Here is a 20,938-nt window from a genome sequence, read left to right on the forward strand (position 1 = left end):
TAAACTACTTTCAAAATGGCCAAAACCAGTTTAAGACAAAGGTGGATGGATGTAGTATTGGGCTTAAGTGATTTAGGTTAAATCAGTTTATTGAACTTTTGCCCCAGATCACCTCCAGAGTCAAGTTAACAATCAGTCCCTCAACATCCCAGGATGCTTTGCACCTCCCTGTAACACCCCACCCCCCTACAGTGTGTGCAGGCTAGCCTTGGCCCACACTGTGTTCTCCAGCGGAGCTGGGAAGTGTGCTCTAGCACCACCCCCCACTTCTGGTCTGGGACACTGCAGGCATGTGGCTGCACTTCTGGAATCAAAAGTGAATGTCTATTCATTTGCTTATCGGTTCAGTCTATGCAGCTTACACTAACCTGTGAAGATTGAATCAATTCAGCCACAGGCTTTTTGACTGGCTGTACTTAGCTGGAAAGTTTTTGATTCCTTTTGCTAACATCATGTAGTCCATGAACAGAGGATGGTGCGAGGAAAGTTTGCTCATATGCTTAATGCTAGTAGGACTGGAACCTTGAAATGTGGTCCAGAAAGCCCCTTAGTTTTTATATTGTGAACTTTTTAAGGGCTCTAGATTCATAGATTCATAGATGTTAGGGTCGGAAGGGACCTCAATAGATCATCGAGTCCGACCCCCTGCATAAGCAGGAAAGAGCGCTGGGCCTAGATGACCCCAGCTAGATGTTCATCTAACCTCCTCTTGAAGACCCCCAGGGTAGGGGAGAGCACCACCTCCCTTGGAAGCCCGTTCCAGACCCTGGCCACTCGAACTGTGAAGTTTCTAGTTTCCTCCTTAGGTAGCTCAAATCTACCTTAAGGCCCCACGTAAACAGGTAGGTTGATCCTGGATATTGATGATATGATAAGACATAAAGCTGCAGAGTTTTCAAAGATACATCTTAAACAAACAAACAAAAAACCCCAAAACAACCCCCTCCCCCCCCCCCCAATAAATCCTGAGCTTTGCATTCATTGAGAGAAACTTGAGGAAATGTCATTGCAGCTCAATAGTGCAATGAAATGGCAATATTATTACATTGTAGAATGTATTTTTGACACCATACTTCCAAAAATATATTTTCAATTTTTCTTTTTCTATGCATTCTTATTCTTAAATATAAATACATAATATAGTGTCTGTTTAGTGAGAAGTCTATTTAATGCCAGGGTGTATCTCAGCATATAAAAACTGGTGTAGAAAGAGACTATTGGATAGGTCATAGATTTCATAGATTTCATAGACATTAGGGCTAGAAGGGACCTCGGAAGATCATCGAGTCCAGCCCCCTGCCCAAAGGGCAGGAAGTCAGCTGGGTTCATAGGATCCCAGCAAGATGAGCATCCAGTTTGCTCTTGAAGGTGTTCAATGTAGGCGCTTGAACCACCTCCGGTGGCAGGCTGTTCCAGACCTTGGGGGCTCGGACAGTAAAGAAATTCTTCCTTATGCCCAGCCTGAAATGGTCTTGTAGTAGTTTATGACCATTCGACCTAGTCGTCATCCCTTGGGGCGCTCTGGTGAACAAACGTTCCCCCAGATACTGGTGGTCACCCCTGATAAACTTATAGGTGGCCATCAGATCACCCCTGAGCCTGCGCTTTTCCAGGCTAAAGAGCCCCAGGGCTCTCAGCCTGTCATCGTAGGGTCTGCTTCCCTGACCTCTGATCATGCACGTGGCTCTTCTCTGGACTCTCTCAAGCTTCTCCACATCCTTTTTGAATTGTGGAGCCCAAAACTGGATGCAGTACTCCAGCTGCGGCCTCACTAAGGCCGAGTACAAGGGGAGAATGACATCCCGGGATTTGCTTGAGAAGCATCTATGGATGCAAGCCAGCGTTTTGGTCGCTTTACTAGCCGCAGCATCGCACTGCAGGCTCATGTTCATCTTGTGGTCAATGATGACCCCCAAGTCTCCTAGGTCAAGTGAAAGTTTCTTGTTAAATTTATTAAAAAGCTTTTCCTTGATAATGGTGTAGAGCATCTGCACTATTAGCACTATTTGATTGTATCTGTACTTGGGTTTTGGAAAACACTTGAATTTCTCTAATCTTCTGAAAATACTTTTATGGTGGTCGGGCAAATTGATTTCTTTTGGCTCCCCCCTACCCCTTTTATGCACATGACAAATTATAGAAAGTGAGTATTACACTCTACTCTAGAACTAAAGTGACCGATCAAACTTTTCACAGAAAGAAATTGCAAAATAGAAATAGAAATATAACAAACTTAAAATTTGTTGTTCATTTTAATATTTTGAATTTTAAGATAGTATTTTTATGTATTTATTTATTAAATTTCATCTAGACCTGTTGTATGTTCATCATAATTTCTTTAAGTTCTTATCAGCCATGGGTTTTAAATTTTTGGGTCCCAAACTGAGTTAGTTGTATACAATGTTGCACATCTCAATAAATTATTCTTGATTTCATTGTCATTTGATTGTACTGGTTAAGGAAGGGTGACTTTGTTAAAACAAATGCAGATCGATTTGTCTTGCAGAATTGTCAAGCAACATTCTTCAACATTGGGTGCCTATGCATTATGATCAATAATATGCAGAATGTTCTCCTGCATTCTTATTTGCAAGCATGCTTCCAGCTGATTGGAATGCAGTAGTTTTGTACGTGGCATGTCATAGCAGTGGTAGCTCAGATTTGAAAAGCTTGCCCCCCTCCCCATTCTCTGTAGATACAGAAAGAAAAATAATCAAAATTCAAGATGTGAATAGTCATGTGCACTGGCAAACCCCTCCACCCTCCTTTTTTGTCTTTAATAGAAAGAATGGGGATCGATAAAGCCCAGAAGAAGAAGGTAACAGCTGTAAGCAGCCTTGTACTGGGGCTGTAATCCTGATGAATAATGTTGCTGTCATAACAGCAGGGATAATTTAATGCTGACACTTAGCAGCATGATAAATAGCTTGTCAGACATAGGCAGTGACAGAGTCAAGTGAAACTGCCCATGACAAGTTCTGAAATATTAATCTTCTACTAGACTGTGACTGTGCTGAAGGGGTAGCAGTGTGCGGAAGACCAGGAGGGGAGACACTTTGTAATATAAACAAATGTACTTAGAACAAAATGTTTTTATTGCTTAGAGATCATTCCCTTTACAAGTGCTACTGTCTGGGTTTTTTGCACAATATTTCTAGGCTTACGCTGCAGCAACCTCCCCCCCCCCCCAAAAAAAAACCAAAACAAAACAAAACCCCAAACAAACAAAAAAACCATTGCCATCCTCATTTGTACTATTCAGACTCCTTGTAATGAAGAGTTGGATTTTATTTTTTAATTGGAATTTCAGTGGGTTTTTTTCCTTCTCCCAAAGTTTGTTCTAACCTACTTGGGACCTATACTGCAGAGGTCAAGGAAGCAACCCAGCAGGATTCCTTACCACTAATAATGATTGATTTTATATCTTGCTTATCCAGGGGAGAAAGGTTTTGGATAACTGGTGTATATGTCAACCACATTTGGCACCCCAAGCCTATCTGTAATTTGCTTAAAATAGTACTATGCTATTTTCTCAGGGAGACAAAATGGCCTCAATCTTGCTGCATAGGGGGGACACCCCTTTCACTACCATTGAAATAAATAGGGGGTCTTCCAGAACAACAAGTGCTGTTCAATACCAGATCAATAAAAACAGGATGGGTCATGATGGGTATACACTTAATGAAGATAATGGCAAGATACCTCAAGCCTTGTGGTCTTGTGCTGTAGTTTCGTGCAGGCGTGTGTGACAATGTTTCATATTCTGGCACCTTGTCAATATTAGGGATAAACCAATAGTACCAATGGTGGGGAAACTTCACAAGAATTTCCCAGCATAGACCATGCCTGTGACTATTATGTAAAGATGACTGACTTCCTTACATGATTGCAGTGATATAAGACTAAAATCCCCAGAGCAGTGGGACACATGCAAATGAACAGGACACTTACCTTCTAACCTGAAGAGTTTGCATCCAATTTTAATGAGTAGAGAAAGATACTTAGCTATTTTAGTCTGAAGAAAGACAGAAGGCAGGGCAATGTGGCACCTTAGAAACCAAGTCAGAGAGGCATAAGCTTTCATAAGCCAGTTTCCTTCTTCAGATGCTATGAATGCACCCTGCAGTCCATTACAAATAGAAAGCAGTAATTTAAATACAATGCTTGCAGGGAGCAGGTGGACATTCTAAATAGGAAGCAATCATTTAAATACAAAAGATAGGGGAAGGAGAGGGGACCAAACAACACTAGTTATAAAATCCAGGTTACGTTTATTTGTTCCTCTACCAATGTCATATACACCATCATCTGCTTTATAATGCATTAGGAAAGTGGTGAGGAAAGGAGAGGGGGTTGTCTTGAGAGTGATAAAGGGTATGTGCAGACATTACACTTTTATATTGACCTAACTAGGGCTAGGTTGATCTAAGTGCTGATCTGTACAGATGTTCAGAGAGGTTATATTGGGCAAAAAAAATGGTTGGCCTGATCTAACTTAGTTGCCCTGAGGAGGTGAATTAAATCAGATTGGGAATCAGTTGGCTCAATCTGATGAATGTCTGTATGCGTTCAGAGCACAGCCTGAGGCTATACTTTTCCTTTCCCTGCCAAACCTGACTGGACTTTAGCTTCCCTGACCTGACCCCTCCCACCCCGGATAGATAACCACCCCTGTGGACTTGCCAGTCTCACCGCAAAACTGCCAATGTCCCTGCCAACTTGTTGGTCCCCCCCCCCCCCCCCATTCCACCTGTTCCCATCTTTTCCCCCCCATCCAAACTTAGATTGCATACCTAGTGTGGTTCCAAGCAGCAATGAACATCTGCACAAGAGGGACCCAATTTACCATCACATGGCTTTAAGCAGCATAATCATAGATCAGGTCCCAGGAAGGTGGTAAACCAGCCATTTGAAACACAGGCACACATGGGTTACAGAAGGTAGCTATGTAATGGGACAGTTCATGTTTTGATCTGTACTTTTGCATTCAAGTCTGTTTATATAGCTGTTTAAGAACAGCTGTTCTGAGGTTGATGATGGAATGTCCAGAAAGCTTACAATGTTCTGCCACAAACTTTTGGGTGTTTCTGGAATTGATGTCAGATCACTGTCCATTCATTCTTTTATATAGGGGTTGCCCCATCTATCCAATGTTCACAGCAGAGGGGCACTGTAAGCAGGTGATGGTGCATATGATGTTGGTAGGGGAGCATGTAAATGAACCCCAGATGTTATAAGCAGTGTTGTTTTGGTCCAATGGTGATGTGTTCTGGGTTTCTTTCTTCTTCCTGTCCTATCCTTTGTATTTAAATTACTGCTTCCTATTTAGAACCCCTGCCTGCTCCATGCAAATCTGTTCGTAGCATCCATTGAAGTAAGCTGTTGCTTATTAAAGCTTACACCTTTCTGAATCAGCCTTCAAGGTGTCACTTTGCTCTACCTTCATCTTCTCTTACTGTTCATACAGCGACTACCACAAAGAGGCTTCAATATTGTGTGATCTGGACCAATTAAACTAGTTGGAGAACCAGAGACTACAGTTAAAGACTTCTCTAAGATTAGGCAGGTGATGCAAGCTAGAGTGCTGATTAGTCCTGCATTACAATCCACCACAATGGAAGCTATTATAGTTAGCTGAAGTAGAATAGGTTCATGGTCTGGCAAAGGTCAGAATCATATGCACAAAAATTAGAATTAAATTCTTGATATCATCCCAGCCCCCAGCCTGAATGCAGGGAATCATGTGAAGTGCCATTGAAGGAATGGAACTAAAGCAGGTGATGAAGTGCTAGGGTTATAGTGAGCTATGTTTCAGAATTGTGTTTCACCAAACACAATTCCATCTTTAGAGTAAATGAGACCAAATTATACTACTTCCCTCCCTTGAAGTACAGAACTTGTACAATGAGACTGAAAATAAATTAATTTTGCTCAAAATGGTAGCTTCAAAATTAATGGCTATCTGAAAACTTTAATTCCTAAATATTTTCTGTGTGAAACCTCACATAAAAATGCACAATAGTCTGGCTATAAGTAATGTGTGTGTGTGTGAGAGAGAGAGAGAATAGAGCATTTCCATTCAGTATTAACATTCTTTTCTGACTGAGCTTCTCGGGCTCCATGAATAAATAGTTGTTCATAACTTTTGTGAATTGCTTAATCCCTCACTGAAACATAGAATAGCAGACTTTGCTGTCAGATAGAAACTGCTTTATTTCAATTTCTAGAATTTAAAAACTTATCTACTAATATTTGTTTGTAAGAACTTTATCCTGGTGAAAAATCAATTTATATAGGAGAATAGACTATGCCAAAAAAATAAAATATACTTTATAGAACTTCATCCTTATTATTTATGTTAATATAAACTGGGGAAATGAAGTAAAAATACATACTATCAGTTCCAGTAGAAAAATTGTAGTCTTTTTATTATACAATTAAAATACCAGTGTATCTGCAAAACTGGGTACTTAAACGCTCTTTAAAATGTCCTCATTTGCATATGCGAATTCTGGTTCAAATCCTGTAATTTGCTCTATGGATGTATGGATGAATGGATGGATTGATTGATTTTTGCTGGATTAGAGTTTGAATTGCTCTCAGAATAACAATAATATTTTGATAATTTCATTACAGATGTTAATTTCATTCACCAGTTTACAGTTTTTACTCTGTTTAAATAACACATGCATTGATATTTATTGGCTCCTTTTATGGCATCTGTATTTATAAAACAGTGAAACTGAATAAGGTTTCAGAACATGCCTTTTAACCATTACTTGTTAGCTATACAGGCAAATGCCGCTAAATACATTGCCTGGTAAAATAGCTGCTTCATATGTGCATACAAGCAGAAGAGGTGATCTTTATCAGCTACAGCAGTGGAGGCCAACCTTTTTGATGGGTGTGCCATAAATTAGCCCCATGCTCACCCTGAGTGCCATTCTGATCCCCTTTCCCTGATTGATCTGCTGCTCTGCTTTTTGCTCTCTTTCCTATCTGCTCACATACTGCCTGTCCCCTCTCCAATCTGCCATGTGCTACCCACAGAGGGTGCCTGTGCCACTTGTGCCATGCATGCTGTAAGGTGGCCAGCCGTGAGCTACCATATTGTAGGTGAGGACAAGTTTCAGGCTCTGAAAGATGCATCTTCTGAAAGAATATGCGAACTCTGCTAAACACAATGGCATTGTTAATTTTGTAGGTAAACAAATGTCTTTCTACCTCTTGTGAGCTAGAATAAGATTTTGTTAGAAATTGGGAGAAGCCCCTTGTTCAGTATGTTGCTAGCTGGTACATAGGATCCAGCCTCTTGAAAAGTATGATTTCCTCCTAATAACTTAATTTCCCCATCATTTTAGCAAGACCTGTTTGCTTCAGTTAGATTAGGTTAGAAAGAAGTCACTTCTTTTACTCCATCTTCTTCAAAGTGTTCACTGTTAAGCAGCCTTTGGACATTTATACACATACTCCAGGAGGCAGAGTGGGGAGTGTGGGGGTGGGGGGAGTTTATTATTGGAACAGCATCAAAAGCTGCTTTAATTAAAGTGCCTGGAGCATCATGTGGATTAGTGTCTCCATACTGAAAAATGCTGGAAGGGACACTTTAACTAAAGCTCATTGAACCAGCTTTAAAGCACGCCCACCACCATTTTTCAGTGCAGCGACACTGATACACATAACGCTGGAGTCTGCTGGAGCGCAGTAATTACCATGCTCCAGGAGACTCCATTGGAAGTCTATAGGTGCCCTTTGTCTTTTCAGATTGCAGTTGTTTTCCTCTGTCTGCGATTATTCCTTTCCATCTGAGGAGTAAAGGATGTTGTGGCAGTGCACTGTGTGCGCCTGCCATTTTAAGAGCCTGGAGCTGGCAGCCTCCAGGTGCCTGATTAGGGCAGCCATTTTAGAGAGAAGGGCTGCCTTTATAAGCAGGGCAGTTTGGCTGCTGGAGGCCAGGCAGCAACATTGCCTGGCTGTAGGGTTGCTGTGAACGAGCCGGAGGTAAGGGGGAGCTGCAAGGGGATGGTTAGGAGGCTCCTGGTCCTGGGCATGACCTGAAACTGCACCCTGCCGGGAGTGGGTGGCCTGGTGGGGCTCTCAGTGGTGCGGGAGTCCCCAGGAAATGCCAGGCCAGTTACCACCCTGGTGGAAGGCAGGTTGGGGCGCCTTAACCCCTTGCTCCCACCACTGGGTGGGTAACCCCATGTGTAGTTTGAGGGGTCCAGGGGGCCAGTGTTGTGGAGAGGCCCAGAGGGCGGACCCGGAGAGAGAGTGAGGGGCTAGAGACCTGGCCCGAAGGGGATAGTACCCTCGACTGGCCCATGCTGGGGCCAGGACCAGAGAGGGTCAAAAGGACCAGGGGCCCACCGCAAGGGACGCCCAGGAACCAGGGGCCTGGGGTCCCGACTGGTCTGGAGGTGGGCCAGGGCCAGTTAGCCAAAGGTCCTGGGGGGACCACACCCGAGAGGGGAAAATGGCTTCGGGCGGGCTAGTAGCCCGGATGAAGGCGGAGAGGCCGCCTGATCAGGAGGGATCATAGAAGGGTCCTGTTTAGAAGATTCTGGGGCCCAGCATGGGGGCCGGTAAAGAAGAACACCATGATGCCATCTGCGAGGCTTGGGCTGCGGTATTAGGGGAGGTCGGAGCTGCAGAGTGCCCCCTGGCATCGGGGCATTACAATGGGTAGCCTCCCGCTTAATTGACATCTTAATTGAATCCACTATCATCAAAGGCGTGGTGAGCGAGATAGGCAGGCGGTTGCCCACCAGACAGGGGGCGGGCCGTGAAGATCGGCCCCGGGAGGCCCCCTGTCACAGATGTGTTCTTGAGTATCACAAGAATGGGAATGTTGCCCAGAATAATCTTTTACTAGGAGCTAGAGTGAAAATACATACCCTTCCCATTGTGTTGATCTATCTCTCAACTCTCGAAGTGCAACACGTGCAAGCAGAACCAAGGAAAATTTGTAGGGGCAGGAGATTTTTAAAAGCTTGTTTGTTCAGAATGGTTCCCTTCAGTTCAAAGGCAAGATGCATGTAACAAAAGAAATCTCATGAGGTTCAACAAGGAAGAGTGCAAAGACCTGCACTTAGGATGGAACAATCCCATGCATCAGTACAGGCTGGGGGATGACTGGGTGGGCAGCAGCTCTGCAGAAAAGGATCTGGGGGTTACAGTGGACAATAAGTTGAATATAGGCCAGCAGCATGCCCTTGTTGCCAAGAAGGCTAACAGCGTACTGGGCTGCATTGATAGGTGTGTTGCCAGTAGGGCAAGGGAAGTGATTATTCCCCTCTATTTAGCACTAGTGAGGCTACAAATGAAGGACTGTGTTCAGTTTTGGGCCCCCCACTACAGAAGGGATGTGGACAAATTGGAGAGAGTCCAGCAGAGGGTGACAAAAATGGTGAGGGGCCTCGAGGACATGACTTATGAGGAAAGACTTGGGGAACTGGGCTTATTTAGTCTACAGAAGAACAGACTCAGAAGAGACTTAATAGCAGTCTTCAGCTACCTGAAGTGGGGTTTGAAAGAGGATAGAACTAGACTGTTCTCAGCAGTGGTAGATGACAGAACAAGGAGCAATGATCTCAAGTTGCAGCAAGGGAAGTTTAGGTTAGATATTAGGAAGAATTTTCTCACTAGGAGGGTAGTAAAACATCGAAACAGGTTACCCAGAGAGCTCCATCCTTGGAGGTGTTCAAAACCCAGCTAGACAAAGCTTTGGCTGGGATGATCTAGTTGGGGCTGGTCCTGCTTTGAGCAGGGGGTTGGACTAGATGAGCTGCTGAGGTCCCTTCCAACCCTCATTTTCTGTGATTCTAAAACACATAGGCTATGTTGCTTTATTCACAGATAAATCCCAAAGTAACACAGTCAGTGGGTCACGTACAGGAAATTAAGTAGTGGAATTCATAACTGAAATACAAGGATCTGAGCATTTCCTTACTCTTGATGTAATGGTGTTCCATTCCATTTTGAGATGTATATGCTAGCAAAGTGTAAAGGTAACAAACTAAGGATGCAAACAAGCATTTGGAAGACCTGGCTTAGGTTAGGCAGCATGCTTTGAGCCATCAAAACCTAAGTTAGGCTCCTTTGTGTGCAAGCATTTGCATGGATAGCCAGAAGCAAAAACATTCGGGAACGGGCTGGTGAGATCAGGTGGCACTGGCAAGTCTGTGGTGGGGGTTGGTGGGTCCAGGGGGTGCTGTCTGATCCAGGGTGTGTGTTTGGGAGGGTAAAAATAGCCTTGTTGGGGTTGGGGAATGGGTGTAAAACTAGCACAGCCTCAGTGCTGTGGAGAGTGGTTGGGCTTTCTCCTCCCCAGGACTGTGTCTTTTTTCCATCAAAGACTAGGATTAGTTACAGAAGAGAATATCTGAATCTCCAGTTTTGTCTGTTCTATTCCCGTGCTGTTATTGACTCAGTGTTTAGAAAGCTAGCATGAATAAAAGTTGCAGCCAGACCTATAATGCAATATTTCTGTATTTACTGCCGCTAAATCATGAGCCACTCAGTTCAGCTAAAACTGTTAAAAAGATGCCTCCAGATTATTTAGGTTATATGTGAAGATGCTTTCAGTAATGAGTTATTAATATCAAATAGAAGCAGCTATATTTTAAAATTAAACATTGTGGAACTCCTTTTCCACAAATATTGGTGTCACTATCAAATGATCTCTTGCACCACCTCCGACTGGAAATGAAGTTTACTGCTTGCTATCAATCAAAACTTCACATTCATTAACTAATTGAAGAAAAAATAAAGTCACTTTTGCTCATGATACAGTATTTCGCAGTGAGTTATAAGTCAGCAGCATGTCCATTCCAGCATTACTTTATGGGTATTCTAATGATAGTGGTGGTTTTGCTTAGTGGATCTCATTTATCTTTGTGTACTGCTATATGTTATGGGGAATAGATGTGTAATACTCTGGAACTGTGCAGCTGTCAACTTCGCAGCTCTTCTTTGTAAACAGCTTGATTAAATGAAATGTCATTAGGAATATTTCTGCTAGGCTTTTATTTTCTTGTGAGTTTTCCCCCCTCCCCCCTTCTGTATCATTGATTCTGAGAAATATGTACCAGGGCATTTTCTGTAACAGGAAATAACCCTTAGAAAATTGAGAGAATCTAGTAAATTAGGGAAGGTCCACACGTGTGAGCCTCTGAATTTCCTCAGCCTAGCCTTCATGTTAATTGGACATAGCTGCATAAAGGACCCAATTCTCTGTAATGTGGAGTGTCCTTAACTCTGCACTGACACGAATGACAGCTAAGTATTCTCAGCACCTTCAAATATTGAACCCTTTAGTATTTGATCAGCATTTACCCTGATTCTAATTTTAATGGAATTCTTTCAGTCTTGGAGTCAATATTTTATATACAAATGTAGAAACTGAGCAAGGCCAGTATCAAGCCCTCTCACTTTCACTGTGTGCACATACACCCACACACTACCACCACCACCACTTATAGCTGGACTATAGTGGGGGGTTTTCATGCAAGGCTTCACATAAAAAAATATTTAGGAATTGAAGTTCCTGGATAGCCATTATTATGAAGCTGCCATTTTTGAGGAATATTAATTTCTTTTAGCCTCAGTTTACAACTTTTACCCCTAGTAGAAATGATTTTAAACCCCAAATTCCAGAAATCAAAACAAAGTAGTTTTTATCTGACAGTGAAGTCTGCTGTTGGGGGTTATGGACAACTTTTACACATGGGGCCTCAGCTGCCTGGTTAGAAAAGAATGCTAATGCTGAACTAAAATGCACTACTAACTCTCAAACTTTCTTTCCAACATGTCTGTAATTATGAAAACTTCACTAGAGTGCTAATCTCTTAGAGGGTATGGGGGCAGTATTTAAATGGAGCTTTTTTCTACATGGGTGTGGTCATAGTATTTTAGAATGTATTCTCTGGCAAATCATTTAGCTTTTATTGTTAAACACAATACGACTAATATTAATTACCCATGTCTGGACTTATTAAACAAATACCTGTGGGTTTTTTTTGCTTGTTCTCCCCTCCCCCCACCCTTCTCTAAATACAATTGCAGCCAGTGTGGACATCTCAGTGTTGTCTTCAGAGAATGCTGGGAAAAGACATAGATGGTCTTTATAAGATAATACATTTTCAGTTGGTTCACGTTGAAATGATTTGACAAGGACAGCATGTTTGTCCCTGGTTAGAAAGATTGGAACCTGTGTATAGAAACCTAAATTGATTTGATTCCCAACTCCCTTATCTTAAAATGTTTAGAAATAGGAAAGTTTTTATGATTTATTACTTGAAAGCAATAAAGTCTCTGGCTGACAAAATGCAGTGCATACCTGTTAACCCCATGTTCTGTCAAGTTGTTGTAAATACAATTGTCATGGGAATTTTTTTAATTTACAAGTGAGGGAGGGGTGGGGGGTTGGTCCATGATCCAAACAAATGCATATTGTTGGGTTTGGGGTTTTTTATGTATCTTCCTGTGTTGCTAATAAGAATGTAAGTAAACAGAGAGTGTATTTGTACTTTGGGTTCTGTTCCATTGTATGTTACAGGTTATGCATCACTGCATTTTTTCTCTTTTTGTAATTTGTCCTTCTTGTATGTGCTTGTAAAACAAAGTAATAGAAGTATTAACCCACTGTGTCAGAATGAAATCTAGGCAACTGGAAATCTGTTTTCACTTGGAGTATTGTTGACGTTGTTAGGGCTCTACTTTTACACAGGTGTCTTCAATTATGGATCATGAAGACACACTCAAGTGAAGTCTCTATCCTTCAAGATGCCTGAATTTTCCATCCCCGGCCTAGTAAAGCACTGCATGCTTAGCATTAGGTATATGAGCGCCAAGAGCCCACAGAAATCCCAAGGTACCTATGTGCTATTAATACGTGCCTGTTCTTATTGTGTTAGGAATTGGATACTTAGCACCTGGAAGCATCAAGCCCAAAGTGATACTTTAGAATGAACCTGGTAGTTAATTTATGATGCTTTTGTTGCCAATTTTTTAGTTTGGATTCGGGCAAGGTATTTATTTGAGGAATTTGGCCATTTTTTTTCTCCTGGAAATTTCTTTTCTTAAACTAATTCGTGTTTTTCAAAATTGTCCATTGAATCTTTTGTGGGAATATATTTCACCTTATGGGTTGTTTGAAAACGGTTTCCACCTTTTGGGGCCAGAATGTGGGCTAACTTATTATTACCCTTCCTGTTTCCCCAGGCTTCCTGTTTCCTTAGAGTCATAGAAACAGTCAAGATCAAGTGAAGCCAGTAATAAGATGTGGGAAGGTGTTCCTGTGTTTTGGGGAGAGGGGTGATGGCTGTTGTTTAGGTTTAGAGCTGTTTAAGGAGATGAAGCATTTACACAGATTCCCCTGGGATTTACCAGAGTTAGAAAAAAGTTTTCAAAGGCAAATTCCAGACTTTTTGTGTGTAGAGTCTATGATCTGGCCTCTTGGCCTTTGTTAAACTAATGAAACAAAGGGGTATGACTGAAGGTCCTTTCTTGGACAAAATTACCAAGGAAGTCAACTGGGGAAGAAGGAGGGACTTTACTTGAAGAATGGGTTCTGCCCTGTAGAAGTAATATTATTTTTGACATGTAGGAGGTCATTTATGGTAAGGATGTCAGTTAATCTGTTCCCACAAAACAGCATTGGGCATGGCTACACCAATAAACTTGTGTTGAAGGATGTGCTAGGATATGTCACAGCGAAGCACTCTGTGCTTGCTACTCTACTGAATGGCTATAATGTAGCCACGTTATCATGATTCTGAGTAAACCCTAAATAGAGCAGTCTAATTTTTATGTAACTAGCACTTCACTAAAGTTGACAAGAGTTTAGGGATCTCTAGTGTGGTCCTTTGATGCAGGCATGCTCACTGTATACTATCTCTAGGCCCGCAAGCATGAATATTTTTCTGAGAAGTTTGGCTTAAGTCATTCTTCTGTGGTTCATCTCCTTCAACAGAATGGGTTTCATCCAATTCCCAACAGATCTCTGAGGCCCCAAGCACGTTGCCTGCTGCAGATACAGTTGTGATGAAGTCTTTGTGGTATCACAGGAAACAGCTGGTTGTTCCTGCAGACATGACATCAGCCCTTTGGAAATCCTGAGATAAATTCTTCAGACCCAGAATATATTAACTCTTTTTCAGAGCACGTGTATGCTTTGTGTTCCTTTTAGTAAAGGAGCACCACAGTGAAGGAATAGGGAAACACGAGGGACATGAGAGCTAGTACACACTCACAAGCATGGAATTTATATGTTTGGCTCTAGGACCTGTTGACTTTAGGGAAGTAGCTTTATAAGAACTTCAGAAAAGATAGGAATATAGGACTGAAAGGGACCTCCTGGATCATTGATACTGGTCCTGTGCTATTACAGAAAATGATGGTATATATCCTAAGTAAACTCTCCTCCATTGGCCATGCTATCTTGTATGTTAGAAGAGTTATAGCTCACATTTGCAACACCCGAAAATGGGAGGGCATAACCTGAAGTGATATGTTAGGAGAAAGTCAAAGTACCGGCTCACAGAGAATTCTGTTCAAGTTCTCCTTCCGTGATATAATCCTGTCTACACTTTTTTTTTTTTTTCTATCCCTTCTGTCACAGGCGGAGAAAGACCGGGGTGACTCCCGGGTCCATGGGGGAAGCCCCAGGGCCAGGGGCAGAGGGCAGAATGGAGAGGAGAAAGAATAAAAAAGACAATTTACTTTCCACAGGATGGGAGGAAGAGCAGAGACGGCAGGAGAAGCTTGCACATGGCGTGGATCACGCCTTAAATTACTTACAGCTGGAGGATGATGTCACATCTAATCACCAGCCGGCAGAGATCAAAGGGCCGGAGGCGAAAAGGAGTGGGGGGTGCACGTGGCTGCCGGGAGGGAGCCTGGCCGGTGGAGCCGACCGGAGGCGCAGAACACCAGAGCTGACTGCTGGCACTCATTACGGCAGATTAAAGGAACCTGAGGGTGAGCCAGTGCCCGAGGCCAACATAACTGCAGGAGAGCCAAGAGAGAGGGAGGTGTAAGAGCCCTGGCAGTGTGGAGAGGACAACGGACTGAGGAAGACCCGGAGAGAGCGCTGCTGTCCGGGGAAGACCTGGAGAGAGGGCTGCTGTCCAGGGAAGACCCAGAGAGAGGGTCACGCTGGTGGGATACCGGGCAAGGAGTGACAGGAATCTGAGATAGAAGGAGAGAGCCACTGAACCGAGCCACGGGCAAGTGACCTGGTCGCCTAGCGGAGGGGTAGAGAGGCTACTGTCTCCATGAGGAAGCCTAACAGGGGCGGGGTTATGCCTCTCATGAGGCCCATTGAGTTTTTATTTAAGTTTTGAAAGGCGTTTTATGTTCCCCCGGATTAGAAGGGGCTAAGGTCATGACAGCAGGGAGCTAGAGCGAGGGGTGAGCTCGTTATTTGTGTATCTGGGGAATTATTTGGGCACCCACAGAAACAGCCAAGATCTGCCAGGCTGGGTAAGGGTGAGGTGCAGGGGAGGAGGAGCCTCGCAGAAGACATCTATGACGCAGGTGACTGACAAGGGTAACCGCGCTACACGAAGCCCCACCCACTGAAAGATTAAAGTTGTGGCAGGCAAGAAAGGTCGGACTGCGGCGAGTGGAAAAACCTCTCAGAAGGCCACCTGTGATGGCAAGCCGAGTACCAGTAAGCACTCGGAGCAAGGAAGCCCAAGGTAAGATGTATGAGGCCCGGTGGGTACAAAGTGGTGCATTGGCCAGGAACCTGCACAAGGGGCCAGGTGCAGAAGAACAATTGATGATGCAGCCACCTATCGCTAACACTCCTGATGCATTTAGCCAGAATTTACAGTTGCTCACACAGATTGTGGACACGCAACAGCAGATGTTACAACGACAACAAGAATGGATGAGACCGGGCGTGTTGGCCTTTAAGATGCTGCGAATGACTAGTGAAGATGACCCCAAGGCCTATATTGAGGCCTTTGAACGCCATGCCATCCTCACGGGCTTGGATAAAGTTTTCTGGGCGGGCCAGTTAGGGGCTTTCGTAGTCGGAAAGGCCCAAGTGGCATATCGAGCGATGCCAAGAGATGAGGCCTGGGATTACGATGCAGTTAAGGCAGCCATGCTATACAGGCTTGAAATTAATCCTGAGCACTACCAGCGCAAGTTTTGGGCCAAGAAAGGGGCGGAAGAGAGATGCCCACATCTCTTGTTGCAATTGTTGCGTAACCTATTTGGTAAATATATTAATCTGGCCACGTGTGACAGAGAGGCCGTGGTGGATCAGATAATCCTGGAACAATTCCTCGATGATCTAGAGGGGCATATGCAGCAGTGGGTGCGACAGCACTCGCCTTCATCTTGCGAGGAAGCTCTAAAATTAGCGGAGGCCTTCGTGGCCTCAGAGGGATTCTTCCCAAAAGAAAGGCGCATCCCAGCCCACTCGGCGGGGGTTGTAAAGGAGGTGGAGAGGAAAAAGGGTCCCGTCCGAAGCCCGGTACGAGACATCGTCTGCTTCCACTGTGGGAAGGTGGGTCACTTTGCCAGGGAGTGCCTGAACCATACCCCAGAGAGGTGGTGACCGGAGCAGTGGAACCACGGAGGAAATGAGAGCCGCAAGGATGCCCAGGCTGGGGAGCCAAAGGATTGCAGCTTTGGGTATGGTGGGAAAGATGCCATATGGGAGCGACCTGCGGTGCGGGCACAAATGAGCGGCTGCAAGGTGTGGGCGGTGTTAGACTCGGTGTGTGCGCAGTCTAACAGTGTGGTGACAGCGCCAAAGATAGCGGAGGAATGGGCATTCTAGAAGAGATTCTGACAGATCAAGGGCGTACCTTTATGTCTGGTGTATTAAAAACAGTATGTCAGACATTGAAAATCCGACAATTGCGCACCTCCGTCTATCACCCTCAAACAAATGGGCTGGTGGAGAGATTAAATGGGACCCTAAAGACAGTATTGTGCCGGTGTCTCCAAGGGAATCTCCGAAAATGGGATTTGCTAGTCCCACTCATATTATTTGTATTACGAGATACCCCTTCTGATTCCCTGAAGTACTCGCCGTTTGAATTGGTATTGGGGCACCGCCCTAGGAGTCTGTTGCAAGTGTTAAGAGAAGGGTGGGAGTTACCGGTCACTCAGGAACAGAATGCATCGGAATATCAGCAGGCATTCCAGCATCGACTCCAGATAGTGCGGGAAGTGGCCACTGAAAATCTGTGGCAGGCCCAACAGCAACAGAAGGAGAGGTATGATAGGCAAGCCCGGTCATGAGAGTTCCAACCCGGACAGAAGGTACTCGTGTTGCTGCCTACCTCCACTAGTAAGGTATTGACCCAATGGCAAGGCCCATTTGAAATCGTAAGGAGGGTAGGGCCCGTCGACTACGAGGTGTTCAGGCCGGGACATCTTAAGCCAAAACAAATTTATCACGTTAACCTTTTACAGGAATGGAAACAACCTGAGGGTTGAGCGACTTTCACGGAGGAGGAAGATTTCGGACCCCAAGGGAGAGAGGTCAAACCAGAATCACGGGGCCCACCGATATAAGTAGGGGAATCCTTGACACCCAAACAGAAGCAAGAGGTCCAGCAGATCCTAAAGGAATTCAAGGGGACATTTCGGGAAGAGCCAGTGTGGGTGCAGGGCACTTACCACTATATACAAACGCCTCCTGGGGCTATAGTAAGAGATCGATGGAGGCCCATACCCCACTATCTGACAAGTGCCATAAAAAAGGAAGTAGACAAGATGCTAGAATTAGGAGTCATAAGGCCCTCACGAAGTCCTTGGCGAAGCGCCATCGTGCCAGTACCCAAGCCTGACGGCACTTTGAGGCTATGTGTAGTTTACCGGCGGCTAAATGAAATTGCTATATTCGATGCCTTCCCAATGCCATACGTTACAGAGTTGGTGGAGAGAAATGGGTCTGCTAAGTTTATATCCACCCTAGATTTAGTGAAAGGCTATTGGCAAATACCCGTGGCCCCACAGGATAAGCCCAAAACAGCCTTTGGTATGCCTTGGGGCTTATACGAATTTATAAAGATGCCATTTGGATTACATGGGGCGGTGGCCACGTTCCAACGATTAATAGAAAAAATTCTAGCTCCACATACAGATTATGTGGCCGCTTCTATTGATGATATTGTGATTTTTACCCAGACATGGGCACAGCATGTCAGAGCATTGAGAGCAGTGTTGAGGGAGTTGAAGACAACAGGATTAACAGCCAACCCCAAAAAGTGCACTTTAGCCCAGCAACAGACCAAATATTTAGGTTTCTTGGTGGGACAAGGGACCATATGACTGCTAGTGGGCAAAGTAGAAGCTATCAAGAAATTTCAACCACCGCAAACACCAAAACAGCTTCGCTCCTTTTTAGGATTGGTAAATTATTATTGGCGGTTTGTTCCTCAATTTTCAGAGCTAGCGGCACCCCTGTCAGATGCTTTGAGGGGACCCCAAAGCAAAAAAATAAATTGGACTCAAGACATGCAAGGAGCTTCATGAGACTGAAAGACGACTTATGTAAGGATGTGGTGATACACACTCCTAATTTTGACAAACTGTTTATTTTGCAGACGGATGTATCAGAAATGGCCGTAGGAGCGGTTCTCACACAGGACGACGGTGGGGTTCGATGGCCTGTGGCATATGTCAGTCGGAAGTTGCTACCAGCCGAGACAAAGTACGCCACAATCGAACGAGAGTGTCTAGCCATAAGATGGGTGGTGGAACATTTCAAATATTACTTGCTGGGGCGGGAGTTTATCTTGATCACAGATCATGCCCTGCTAAAATGGCTTAACACAGCAAGAATGGACAACGCCCGAATTATGAGCTGGGCTTTGGTGCTACAACCATACAAGTTCTGCATAATGCACGAGGCCGAAGCAAACAACATAATGGCGGACTTTCTCTCTAGATACTCTGCTGCCTCTTGTGAAAACATAGCAGAACCAGAGCATAAGACCAGTCCAACGGGTACAGGTAGGATCGCGACACCCCTGAATGGATCACCCCGAGGCAGCTTAAGGGGGGGGTTATGTCACAGGTGGAGAAAGACTGGGGTGACTCCCGGGTCCATGGGGGGGAGCCCCAGGGCCAGGGGCAGTGGGCGGAATGGAGAGAAGAAAGTAAATTGTCTTTTTTATTCTCACCGCAGGGTGGGAGGAAGAGCAGAGACAGCAGAAGAAGCTCACGCGTGGTGCAGATCACGCCTTAAATTACTTACAGCTGGAGGATGATGTCACTTCTAATCGCTGGCCGGCAGAGATCAAAGGGCTGGCGGTGAAAAGGAGTGGGGGAGGAGGGAGCCTGGCTGGTGGAGCCAGCTGGAGGTGCAGAATGCCAGAGCTGACTGCCTGCACTCATTACGGCAGATTAAAGGAACCTGGGGGTGAGCCAGTGCCCGAGGACAGCATAACAACTGCAGGAGAGCTGAGAGAGAGGGAGGTAAGAGCCCCAGCGGCGCAGAGAGGACAACGGACCGAGGAAGACCCGGAGAGAGGGCTGCGGTCCGGGGAAGACCCAGAGAGAAGGTCACGCTGGTGGGATACCGGGCAAGGAGTGACAGGAATCTGAGATAGAAGGAGAGGGCCAGTGAACCAAGTCACGGACAAGTGACCTGGTCACCTAGCGGAGGGGTAGAGAAACTACTGTCTCCATGAGGAAGCCTAACAAGGGCAGGGTTATGCTTCTCGTGAGGCCCATTGAGGTTTTTATTTAAGTTTTGAAAGGTGTTTTGTGTTCCCCTGGATTAGAAGGGGCTATGGTCGCGACAGCAGGGAGCTAGAGTGAGGGGTGAGCTCGTTATTTGTGTATCTGGGGAATTATTTGGGCACCCACAGAAACAGCCAATATCTGCCAGGCTGGGTAAGGGCGAGGTGCAGGGGAGGAGGAGCCTCGCAGAAGACGTCTATGACGCAGGTGACTGACGAGGGTAACCGCGCTACACGAAGCCCCACCCACTGAAAGATTCAAGTCGTGGCAGGCGAGAAAGGGCGGACTGCAGCACGTGGAAAAACCTCCCAGAAGGTCACCTGCAACGGCAAGCCGAATACCGGTAAGCACTTGGATGAAGGAAGCCCGGGGTAAGATGTATGAGGCCCGGCGGGTACACCTTCATTGGTTATTTCTAGGCATATCTGCTGCTAGCTACTACAGACATGTTTTTTCATTTCTAGATGGCAGAATACATGTTGATTTATGCACCTCTTTTGGGAATTTGTGTGTGTGTGAGTGTGTATTTTCTGTACCTTTTAACTATCAAAAGGAGCATCTGGCCCCTAGCACTGAAAAGTCTGATTGCAGTTTAGTCAGAAGTTTAATCACATAATGAAGTGTTCCCCAAAACTATAATATTCTTGGTAAAATTGTGTGGCTATTTCCATAGGAAACTTTGGACTTGTGGTATACAAAATTTACAGATGTAAATTAATTATTAAGACATCTTTCTGGGCTCGGTGTATATGTGACTGACCATTCTTATTATAACAGGATTTCATAGTTTCATAGCTGTTAGGGGCTGGAAGGAACCTAACAGATCATCAGGTCCAGCCCCCCCTGCACTTGGGCAGGAAAGACTGCTGCGGTCAGATGACCCAGGAAACTGGGAATGGGCGCCAAGATGCTTTTTGAAGATCGCCAGGGTGGGTGACTGTACCACCTCTGGTGGGAGCCTGTTGTTTGAAGTATTAATACTTTGAAGTATTAAAATGCTTTTTATATAATTGCATATGAATTAACTGTATCACAAATATAAAGTATATAACTTTTATACTAAGTATAAGCTGATGGAAAAGGATGAATGAGTTCTTAAGGACGCAAGCCTGAGACTTGGGGTTCAGTTCCCTGTTCTGTCACAGACTATTTGTGTAATACTAAGCAATTCGCCTAATCTATGCTATGCCTTTGTTCCCCATCTGTATAATGACCATAACAG

Source organism: Alligator mississippiensis, chromosome 3 (assembly GCF_030867095.1).
Source record: "Alligator mississippiensis isolate rAllMis1 chromosome 3, rAllMis1, whole genome shotgun sequence".
NCBI classification, from domain to species: domain Eukaryota; kingdom Metazoa; phylum Chordata; order Crocodylia; family Alligatoridae; genus Alligator; species Alligator mississippiensis.